The sequence below is a fragment of the Corythoichthys intestinalis genome, chromosome 22, assembly GCF_030265065.1.
Source record: "Corythoichthys intestinalis isolate RoL2023-P3 chromosome 22, ASM3026506v1, whole genome shotgun sequence".
Taxonomy (NCBI): domain Eukaryota; kingdom Metazoa; phylum Chordata; class Actinopteri; order Syngnathiformes; family Syngnathidae; genus Corythoichthys; species Corythoichthys intestinalis.
In genome coordinates this window covers 23,018,751-23,030,865 of record NC_080416.1, presented here as the reverse complement: position 1 = coordinate 23,030,865, position 12,115 = coordinate 23,018,751, and the positions used below count along the sequence as shown (strand labels likewise).

Below are 12,115 nucleotides of genomic sequence, written 5' to 3'. Positions count from 1 at the left end.
ACTGTACATAAGTACTATATTTGTTTATTCTAACAATAAATCAACAAGATGGCATTAACATTATTCACATTCTGTTAAAGCGATCCATGGATAGAAAGACTTGTAGTAGTTCTTAAAAGATAAATGTTAGTACAAGTTATCAAAATTTTATATTAAAACCCTTTTAATGTTTTCGTTTTAATAAGATTTGCAAAATTTTCAATCAAAAAATAAACTAGGAGCTTACCATTGTTGATGTCAATAATTACACAATGCTCATGGTGCTGAAACCCATAAAATCAGTCGCACCCAAGCGCCAGCAGAGGGCGACAAAACACCAAAAAACACTAGTAACAAGTGGACATGACACTGTGCTGTCATTTTAATCTGTTTGAGCGGGGCATGTGCGTTAAATGTGTCAAATATTTTAACGTGATTAATTTGAAAAATTAATTACCGCCCGTTAACGCGATAGTTTTGACAGCCCTAAAAAAAATACAAAAAAAAAAAAAAAATCATTGAACCCTGTCAAGAGAAGAAAAAAAAAGACAGAAATGAAGCATTATTCGTTCAAACAGCATGAGTGCCCTCTAGTGGAGAAAATAGTTCCTAGTTTGAATAGTGATAGTTCCTTCATCGTCACTATTATGAAATGGGTCATATCTCAGGTTTTCCATGTTCAATCGGTGCCGAATAAAAACTGGAAGACAGGTGACTGAAGAATGTCCCCAAATGAATAGGAAGTGACTCAATCAACAGGAGGTAACCTGTAAATGCCCTAAAATGAACAAGAAGTGACCTGTAAATGCCCACAAAAGACTGGCTGTGAATGCTCTGGTTTCAGCGCCATTGACGGCAGTCAAAATGAATTGGACGTCTAACGTTGTCAATGGCAGGTAGTGAGCTAAGATTTTGGTAGCAACCTGTTGAGTAAAGCTGAAAGGAAAAGAAGTAGTGACACTTTATTAAAACATATCGATTAGTGCTGCAATGATTAATCGATTAACTCGAGTAATTCGATGAGAAAGAGTATTTGAATTTTGCTGCTTCGAGTATTCGTTTATTTAACGTGGCGTTGTAATGGTTTGTTTTGAAAGTGTTTGCATTTAGTTGTATTAATTTTGGGTGGATACACTGCCCTCTTGTGGCGACAGTGAGTATGACATAACTCATTTCACATGGTTGAATCCAGCTGCTCCCTGTTAAGAGCAACATAAGCTAAATTTTTGTTTGAGCTAATGTTTTTCTTTAATACATTTGTAAGTTATTTTATTGGTATATTTAGCCGTTTTTTTGTTGGAATACAGTATGTGTTGAGAGCATTGTAAAAAAAAAAAAAAAGAAAAAAGCATTTTATAGCATTTAAGCTAGCGGACTTTTGCAATGCAAATTAGTCAATTGTTGTACTTAGATCCCCATTTATTTATTTTTTTCATACCGTTTGAGGCTCAAGTCAGGTATTTTAATTTTCTGTGTTCCTTATCCAATTACTCGATTATTTGAACTAAATAGTTCATCGATTAATCGACTAGTAAAATAATCGCTAACATCGATTAGTGGGAACATATCGATAACCTTTTGGGGTACAAAATATCGCGATATATCACCTATTTTGATATATTTTCACACCTCTACTTTAGTACTGACGAGTATATCCATCGATTAAAATCCAAATCTGATGCAATCCTAGTGATGCACGATTGCCAGTAGATGGCAGAGATGCACCATACAATTAATGAGATAAGTCAAATTTTTGAATACACATTTCGTGTTTTCTGGCTGCATTTTGTGAAACATGCTTCTGTTCTGTTGCTGATTAGAATTTTCCTTAAAGGCATCTAATCTTGTGTTCCGTCTTTGTCGCTAAGCGTGCTAGCATTGTCGCGTAGCATGTGGAAGTGTCTACAGTCAGATGTATGTACATGCGCACACGCATACAGAGTGGCCCTGTGCACTCTACTGCCCGTCTAAGCTTCTTCCCCTCCCCCCCCCCGCAGTCAACGTCTCGCTCCCCTTTTTTGTCCCCCTCGCCCTCTCTCCTTTTGCCTCTCTCGCACTATTTCCAGAGAGGGCGAGCGAGGCAGATGCGCAGTGAGAGAGCGACAGCAGGAGGAAAAACGAGAGCAAGAAGGGAGGGGGGGGTGAAGCAGACAGGATTAGAGTTCAAGTGCACGTGAAGAAAATGGCCTGAAAAGACGGCGGCCGAGCAGGAAAAGGACCCTCTTCCGTCTTTCTTCCTTTCCCCGTTGCGCTGCGAAGGAAGAAATGAAAAAGAGGAAAAGAATCATATATTCCCTCTTTCCGCCTCCTCCTTTGCCTCCTCCCTCTCTGCTGGATATTCCTCTCTCGCTCTCGTTTTCACTCTCTCTCCCCTCCCACCTCCCGACACATTTCTTCTCCTCACTCCTTCCTTCCACTCACGCTTTCTTACTATACCACTTTTCCCCCGCGCGACAGGCTTTTTTTTTTTTCTCCCCTTTCTCCCGGCGAGGTAGGGCGAGCTTGGATGCGCCGCGTTCCATTCGATTATCGCCCCGCCGCCGTGAGAGAGATTCCTGCCTTGTGAGGCTGGGGAGAGGGTAAAATGGAGAGCGTGGTCATGCGGGAGAAAGAGGAGAAAGTACCGGCACTGTCCGAGGAAAAATGAGAGGGAGGAGAGGAACGAGGGTTGACGACTGGGTAGAAATCTGAAAAAATCGCGGGAAAAAGGGGGGGGAAAAAAACTCAAGGAACGCACTCGCTTCTTCTTCTGTGGTGACCATCTCGTTCATCTGTGAGTATTCTGCCTGCTTTCCTAATTCTCCCTCACTCCCTACTCACTCGTGCCCGTCACATCCCTTTTAGCCAGCCGGACGAGGGCGCCCACTTAATCGTATCGGCGGCGTACATGCGTGATCGTTTTCTCGACTTTTTTTTTCCCTCCGCGTGATGCGGCGTTTTGCTTCTCCTTCCCTCGCTTGCTGTCAATCTTCAAGGTAAGACGAGTGTTAGTCCACCGGTTGTTAAGCAGTTTTGGAAAAAATGGTCCGTACGAAGGTCTGATGTCAAGATGTCCGTTGAAATGCTTTTGTCCCTTTACTATCACTCCCCTTTTCCCCCTCGTGCTTTCTCTCTTAGCATCCATCATAAACCGTTAGCTTGCAGTCGTAGCCGGCCCGCTCCAATTGTTAGCGTTCGCCGGATTAATTGACCTCCATTCGATAGCTACGCCACCGCCGCCATCCCACGTTTGTGATAAGCCAAATGAGGGGGGACGGCTTTTGTTCCTGGTTGACCTCAACCTTTCCCTGAACTCCGCTTCAGAGAAAATCCCCGACTTCCACACCCGTAGTACTACGTCAAACCAAAATCCTGTATGTGACTGTACACCTGTGAGTCCATCCCTGAGGGGCTTCGGTGCCCAGTGTCATGCCCCTTAACCCACCCCCTCCAACTCCAACCCCCTCAGGTTATGAAATATTACTCAGACAAACCTTGCTGTTATGTAACCTTACATAACGCTGGTGGCTCGTGATCTGGTGGGGGGCTCTGGAGGAGAAACCTATATGGGTCTGCTTATGGAATGAACTCAGTGGCAGGGTCAACACACTGGTGAATACTCGGCCCTTAAAGGGGAAGAGGCCCCTCCGCCCCCCCTACGCGCAAGGAGACTTCACACGTGTGCGGCGGACTGAACACCTCCACACAGACATGGCGAGTCCAGGCAGCACAAATGCATTTTCCTGATCGTTCCTATAGTATTCTGATGAACGTTATCAGGGTTTGTTGCCCAAACTCACCTGGCATCCGCAAGAACTGCGAGGAATCTGCCCTCAAAATCCCAAAAGATGCAGCAGGTCGGCCATTTTGTTTCAAAGCAGCCATTTTAAGGTCATTTTGGACGTTTCCAGGTGTCCCTCAAAGGCGGACAACCCCTCGGTTAATGTCCGATCACTAACAAATTTGAAACGAGACCAGTAATTCACAAACAGTTTACTGTAAGAGATGATTATGGGAAATTTCCCAATTCCACCTGATTGGATTGGATTGTGGTGTCCGCAAATAACACATCATTGGTGATCAGTCTTTCTAGAGAGAGTAGTGACAAGCAGAACACTTAGCGTTTGTCGTATAGAAGGTAAATAAAACCTTTTTGCTTAGAAAAAAAATGTTCTCTAGGTAGTTCAGAAATGCTAAAACTCGATAAATAGCCAAGAATTTAACTTTCTGTCAACCATCTTGATTCAAAGCATTCATTTTAAGGTCATTTTGGTATGAAAGGGGTGGGGCGGGAACCTCTGGGTAGCTCATAATAGATACGATTTGCAATACAAGGTGGCCAATGCCAAGCAAGGAGCAAAGAGGGTCACTTTCCTGGATGATTTTGGGGCATTTCTGGATGAGTTCCTATTCATCGGTCAACTTCTTCTTGATTTTGGGGCATTTACTTAAAAGGAACTGATTCAAGAATGTCCTCAAAGTGACTACTAATGAACAGGAAGTAACCTGTAAATGCCATAAAATGAACAGGAAGTGACCTCTTAATGCCCACAAGACATGGATTCAGTGCCATTGACAGCTCTAGACGTCCAATCCAGTCAATATGAGGCGTCTAGCACCGTTTTAAAAAGATGTCAATGTCCAAAAAAAATAAATAAATAAAAAGGAACCAACAACTTGTTACCAAAATTTTCCACCATAATAGTGTCTCAGTTAACTCTAAGGTTGCATTGACGGTGCACGACGCCGAATCCATTTAGACTGGGAACGTTCGTTCATTCGAAACCAGAGCATTCAGTCATTCTGTCCGATTTTCAGGGCATTTACAGGTCATTTGCTGTTGACTTTGAGTCACTGCCTATTCATCTGGGTAATTCCCAGGTCAGTTCCTGTTCTGTAACGCAAAATAAACAGCAAGTGACCCATACAATACCCCAAAATCAATGGGAAGTAACTGAAAATCAACAGGTAAATAACCTTAATGGCCCAAAATTACTCATTGCCTGGCATTGGCTGCCACTGACGGCCATAGACGTTCAATCCGTTTGAAGTGGGAGGGACCACTGGCCACCCTCTCAGTTCAAATGGATTGGACGTCTACTATTGATAAACCCATTCACAGAAGAAACTTGTTTTTCTGTTTATAATTTTTTTGTAGAACATCCTAGAATGATTTCCTGACCAATGTATCGAAAATCGTTGTATCGCTGTATCATCAGCTCATCATTATCATGAGCTTTGTATTGCAAATCGTATCGTATCGTGAGGTACCAAGAGGTTCCCACTCCTGATTAGGAGTGTGACAATACAGTGGGGCAAATAAGTATTTAGTCAACCACCAATTGTGCAAGTTCTCCTACTTGAAAAGATTAGAGAGGCCTGTAATTGGCAACATGGGTAAACCTAAACCATGAGAGACAGAATGTGGAAAAAAACAATCAGAAAATTACATTGTTTAATTTTTAAAGAATTTATTTCCAAATTAGAGACACCAGAGACACAATTGTAGACCTGCACCAGGCTGGGAAGACTGAATCTGCAATAGGTAAAACGCTTGGTGTAAAGAAATCAACTGTGGGAGAAATTATTAGAAAATGGAAGACATACAAGACCACTGATAATCTCCCGTGATCTGGGGCTCCATGCAAGATCTCACCCCGTGGCATCAAAATGATAACAAGAATGGTGAGCAAAAATCCCAGAACTACACGGGGGGACCTAGTGAATGACCTACAGAGAGCTGGGACCACAGTAACAAAGGCTACTATCAGTAACACAATGTGCCGCCAGGGACTCAAATCCTGCACTGCCAGACGTGTCCCCCTGCTGAAGAAAGTACACGTCCAGGCCCGTCTGCAGTTCGCTAGAGAGCATTTGGATGATCCAGAAGAGGACTGGGAGAATGTGTTATGGTCAGATGAAACCAAAATAGAACTTTTTGGTAGAAACACAGGTTCTCGTGTTTGGAGAAGAAAGAATACTGAATTGCATCCGAAGAACACCATACCCACTGTGAAGCATGGGGGTGAAAACATCATGCTTTGGGGCTGTTTTTCTGCAAAGGGACCAGGACGACTCATCTGTGTAAAGGAAAGAATGAATGGGCCAATGTATCGAGAGATTTTGAGTGAAAATCTCCTTCCATCAGCAAGGGTATTGAAGATGAGATGTGGCTAGGTCTTTCAGCTTGACAATGATCACAAACACACAGCCATGGCAACAAAGGAGTGGCTTCGTAAGAAGCATTTCAAGGTCCTGGAGTGGCCTAGCCAGTCTCCAGATCTCAACCCCATAGAAAATCTGTGGAGGGAGTTGAAAGTCCGTGTTGCCCAACGACAGCCCTGCTCTAGAGGAGATCTGCATGGAGGAATGGGCCAAAATACCAGCAACAGTGTGTGAAAAGCTTGTGAAGAGTTACAGAAAACGTTTGGCCTCCGTTATTGCCAACAAAGGGTACATAACAAAGTGTTGAGATGAACTTTTGGCATTGACCACATACTCATTTTCCACCATGATTTGCAAATAAATTCTTTAAAAAATCAAACAATGTGATTTTTTTTTCACATTCTGTCTCTCATGGTTGAGTTTTGTTATTTTTTTTGAAGCAACATTTTTTTTGATTGAATTATAAAGACACAAATCTACCGCCATATGGCTCCGCCCAGGGGATACAATTTTTGACTGGGCGGCGGGCGTACCATTTTCAATGGATGACGATCTTGGCGGCGAAAATTATTGCCTAAGCAGCCTGATTTAGAAGTCCCCTCAAGAATGATGGGAAACAAAAAACGCTCATTGTCAACTTATTATTATAAATATTTTTGTAAGTTAATTTTATTGTTGACACTGCCTTTCGGGGTCATCAACATGTTGTGCCCCCCCGCCCCAAAAATCAAACTCCGCCTATGGCTAAACATTCAATTCATTTTGACCGGATCGGACGTCTAGCGGCGTGAATGGCGCGCTGAAATCAGAGCTCTCACAGTCAGTCTTTTGTGCGCATTTATAGGTTATTTCCTGTTAATTTTGAGTCACTTCCGATTTATTTGTGGTCATTCTTGAATCACTTCCTTTTCAGTAACCCAAAATCCACAGAAAGTGACCCGAAAATGCCACAAAAGGAAGAAGTGACCAAAAATCGACAAGAAATGACGTGAAATGCCCCAAAATAAACTTATTACCTGGAATTGGCTGCCGTTGATGGCCATAGTGGGAGGGTGCTGCCACTTTCGCTCCCACTTCAATCAGATTGAACGTCTACTAGTGATAAACTCGTTCCAATTCACAGCAGAAGGAGCAAAGATCATTTTGATTCAAAGCGGCCATTTTATGGTAATTTCCTGGGGTGTGCATTTTTGAGGTTTAGCCCAGTTGCTACGAAATTTGCGCAGACTAGACAGATGGCATCCACCTCTTCGCTTCTTTTGTATACTTGCTCTACACAGAAAAATGGATGAAAGATTCATTTCCATTCAAACCAGATGAAGGGAAGAAAAACAGCAACAGACGTGTCATTTTTTTCCTCATCACCTTCTGTTTTTTTGTGCTATAATTGTGTTGTTGTGTCAAGCGAGAGCAAACAACCACCTTTTTTTTTTTGCCAGTGTTATAACGCCGAAGTGTCGAGGGATGTTTACCTTCTATAGGTATTGGCTTACATAGTGTTATAATTCAACATGCTAGTAAAATTTTGCATTTTTGTGTTTATTTTACAGATTCAACCACTTTCAAGAAGGGATTTGTATCAGGTAAGAATTCATGCTCTACTTTTTATGTTACGTGTAGTTGAAAGTGCCAATTGTTTGATTCAAAGTTGGCAAACTTTTCAAGGACTAGTTCCAAAATTTCAACTGCAATTAAGCTATTTTGCTTTTAGTACCGTGTTTTTCAGACAATAAGGCGCACTTAACCTATTTGCTACGTCGATGAGTCAAATGGACCCCTTTTAAATTTTAACCAGTGTTGTTTTTGGCAGGCGTTGTAATTTTCGTCTTAGTCTACAGTCCCTGACAAAAGTCTTGTCGCTTATCCGTTTTGTAGAAACAACTGCTAATAACCTGACTTTTCATTATTCAATTGGTTTAAAAAATGGCTTATATGAAAGCTATAGCGATCTTTCGCACACCCCCATACTGAATGTAACCCAGGGGTGAAAGTGGTTAGAATTTCTTGCCGGAACTCCCCGACGTGAAGGTCGCCACGGAGCCAGAAATTTTATTAATTTTGGGGGGGGGTTAAAACTGCTGAAATGCAAAGAAAACTCTTTTTGGTCAGTTATTTCTATAACACTTACAAAAACTGATTTTCTTTCAAAATTGTATTTTTTCAATGATTTGCAAAATAAAAGTTAACAAAAACAGCTATAAACCCAACCTCCATCTCCTAATTTTTATTTTCCCTCATTTCCTCACATACTAAATGCCAAATCTCAATTTTAACTACTTAAGAACATAGGATCTATATTAAAATTGAAGATAATGTAAACATTTACTTTTTGTTGTTTTTTAATAATAAAGATATAAGTAACATACATTCAGAAAAATAAGTACAAATGACTTATATTATGCAGAGTGAAATGGAATATATTTTGAAGATCGCGCAACCATTGACTTTAAATTAAAAGGAAATGAATAAGTAGCCTAACATAAATGAACAAATATAAGTCCAAAGTGCACATTAACAGCTAAGATGTTCTGAAGCTCTCCATCAGAGCAAATAAAACTAAATATGATAAATAAGCCACCTTAACTCTTTCCTTGCTCTTAAAGATTTGATCCATTTTCTGTTGCACATCCCTTATATATATTTTTTGCTGTTTCAGAAAACATGCACATTTGAACCAATCAGAGCTAACCATCTCTGGTGACCACATGTCAGTATGTCAGCCAATTGAACGGATAAATGAGTCCAGGCGTTTCGCTTAGCTGCGTGCATTCGCACATTAACGTGACTCGTCATCGTCAAACTCAGATAACTGCAGAAGCTGGGGAAACCTCCATGCCGTCCGTGGAATAAAATAAATAATAAATATCGGTGGAAACGGATTACGCTACACAAGCAATTTATTATGCTTATTGTTAACACTTGTGTATGTAAATCTGATTGTTGTAGATTGTTTTCTTCTTGGAGATGAAATGCTTGTGTAGCAGCTTTGTATTTAGTATTTTTATTTTTTTTGCATAGTGTTTTGACAGTTGCCGTCATATTTTTGGAATCAATGCACTGTATACCGGAAAACGTTCCGGCCCTGAATCTGCGTTCTGGCCCTGATTCTTATACCGGAACTGCGTTCCAGCCTTGAATCTTATATCGGAACTGTTCCCGTTCCCGCCCGTTTTCACCCCTGATGTAACCCCAGACCATGATTTTGCCACGACCAAACTTCACTGTTTTCTGAGTGAATCTCGAATCCATGCGGCCTCCTGTAGGTCTCCTGCAATATTTGCGGTGACTGTGGTGTAATTCAATGGAAGATTCATCTTCATATTTTGTCACAACCCTAATTGACAGTATACTTGAAATCAAGTACATCCGATGAGTTATTTAAAAAAAACAAAAAAAAACAATATTTTAGGGATGTTCCTGTCGCATGTTGTTGCAACAGAGTCTGAGGGGCAGTTTACATGGCGACTCTGCGACACGAAGACGCAATGACTGTGTTGCGGAGTGGCCTCGCATGCATATGGTGTCAGCGAAGACGGAAGGCGAAGACGAAAAATTCTGAATCCTGCCTCCAAAGTGGAAGAATTCAATTGCGGGGATTGAGGGGGGCTTACTCCGCATGCATATCAAAGGTTCCCGCGGCGTGACACCGTGCCGATAACGTCAGCACTCGTATACGTCACATTGGGCGTGCGCAGCGGTGCTACTAAACATTAAAAACAGCAAATATGGCGGAAAGTCGGCTTTAATTTACTGTTTTAATAATATTTTTAAATTAAATATGTTGAATGTTTCCATTTTTGTGCCTTTTTGAACAAAAGAAAAATGCCATCCCTTTGAGTGGGCGGTGATATTTTTTTCCGGGCTGAGGAACTTTGGTGAGGTCAAAGTGCATCATTCGCTGTCGCCTTGTAAATCTGCACTGCCCCCTAGGGCCTGGCATGAATACTACTTCGTTTTCATGCGGAATTGCGACATTGTTCGAATGGAGACGGGCCCATATAAATGCAAATTTGAAATTTTTCGTATTCTTGGAGTGTCACCATGTAAACGGCCCCTGAGTCTCCTGATTTTGAGGATATGCGTGACATGACTCCCAATCTGATGCTTTGGCAATGTGTTCAGAGGAAAAAAATGACAAGAAATATTTCTATACTGCTGATAGTTTCAGTCTTGTATGATGCGATACATCATTATTAGTTTTTTGGCATATCCTTGTATATCTAGAAATTCAAAATAAAAATAAAATGAACACATTATAAATCCTGATCTTCATCACCCGATTCCGCTCCTCTTGAAACGATGTGATCGGGCCTGATTTCCAGTGGTGTGATTGGATAGGGGAAGTAGGGGTGTGACAAAATATCGAAATGGTGATATATCATGATACTTTGTATCCCAAAAGGTTATGCTCCTGTCAATAATCAAGATATCGTTTTAAAAAGGTGTCAATTTAAAAAAAAAAAAAAAAAAAAAAGGCTTCCATTGACGGTGCTCGACGCCCAATCCATTTAGACCGGGAATGTTTGTTCATTCAAAACCAGAGCATTCACAGTCATTCAGTCTGATTTTCGGGGCATTTACAGGTCTCTTGCTTTTCATTTTAGGGCATTTACAGGTCATTTCCTGTTGAGTTTGAGTCGCCTCCTATTCATTTGGCTGATTCCCAGGTCACTTCCTTTTCTGTAGCGCAAAATACCGTAATTTCCCGAATATAACGCCCACTTTTTTCCCCACAATTTACTTGTAAAATCATGGGTGCGCGTTATACACAGGTACTGGGACGGAGACAGAAAAAGTTCATCATGATTCATGTTCCAGTGTTAGCATGGACCAGCACAATATCACCTAATCCGAATGACAGTGATATAATAATCAACTTTCATGTTTTATATAATTGTTTTCATGATATTTTTCACATCTAATAAAATTTAAAAAATTTTGTACTATTTGTCTATTATTTACCAGTACATTTTTCTTACCTTGTATCGCAACATGCCGGCACACGGCGAGGTCTTGAAGAGAACGTATATGGCGATCCGTTTCGTATAAATGTTGACCGTGTGGCGAGCTAGGACAGGAGTCTGAGGAGGAGTGTCGAACCACGGAGCCAAGCCGCGTTGTTTTATCATTGATATCGAAACTCACAAAGCAACAACGTACGTCTTGCACGCAACTCGCGAGACGTTTGTTTACTTCCTGCTGTTCCCTTGACTAAACTCTTCTCCCGGGAACTACACAACTTGCCAACATTAGTTCCGCTGGTGAATTCTGTTAACTTACTTACTTTATGAAAATTATTATCGTATACTGTGAGCAATTTTACCACAGAAAATTATAATATGGCGGAAAACACTCAGGTGACTTGAAATTCCGCTCTGAGACCCCCAATCTGGCCAGGTTTCAAAATTGTCCGATATGCATGTGTGATACATCATTGGAAAGCTTAAAATCTCAATTTTCTGGGGGAAGAAAAATGTTAAACAGGAGGGTATTTAAAAAAAAAAAAAAACTTGTTTTTTAAACAGCAAAACCCTATCTGGAGGTGAGAACACGCGAGAGCAGAATTACAGATGCCATGACTTTAACGAGCTATTATCGCGTACTTACCTTGTTTCGATCCAAAAACTCCATGTCGAATGTATCACTGAGTGTCAAGACACAGCTGTGAATGGCCACAGCTGGATTTTTTGGGGATTTTATGGGTGAAACATGGTTATATAACAAGGGTCGCGACATAGAAATCGCAGACATCAAGGAGTAGTTGAGATTTTCTTTTTCATATATTTACTCTTTTAAACTTTGTTTTTCAATTTTTCTTTGTTTTGATCGATTATCATCTAAAATATCGGGGAAAATGCGACAGTAACAAAAAAACTAAAGTTTAGCGATAGTAATGAGGTAGATATCCGTGACTTTTTTACAGATGCCATTTTTTTTCATTGATACGTAATTTGTTTAAAAGTTTAAAATATGCGAGTGAATCATTTTTTAA

The 12,115-nt window shown here is 40.9% G+C and overlaps 1 long non-coding RNA gene across 1 annotated transcript in view; it reads left to right on the top strand.

Annotated features, from left to right (window-relative positions):
• The first annotated feature begins 2,047 nt into the window (after window positions 1-2,047).
• LOC130910373 (uncharacterized) overlaps window positions 2,048-12,115 on the top strand; it is a 36,593-nt gene continuing 26,525 nt past the window's right edge. The window contains exons 1-2 of the long non-coding RNA XR_009061859.1: window positions 2,048-2,752; window positions 7,674-7,706. This is a non-coding gene — a long non-coding RNA (uncharacterized LOC130910373). The remainder of the gene's footprint in view (window positions 2,753-7,673; window positions 7,707-12,115) is intronic.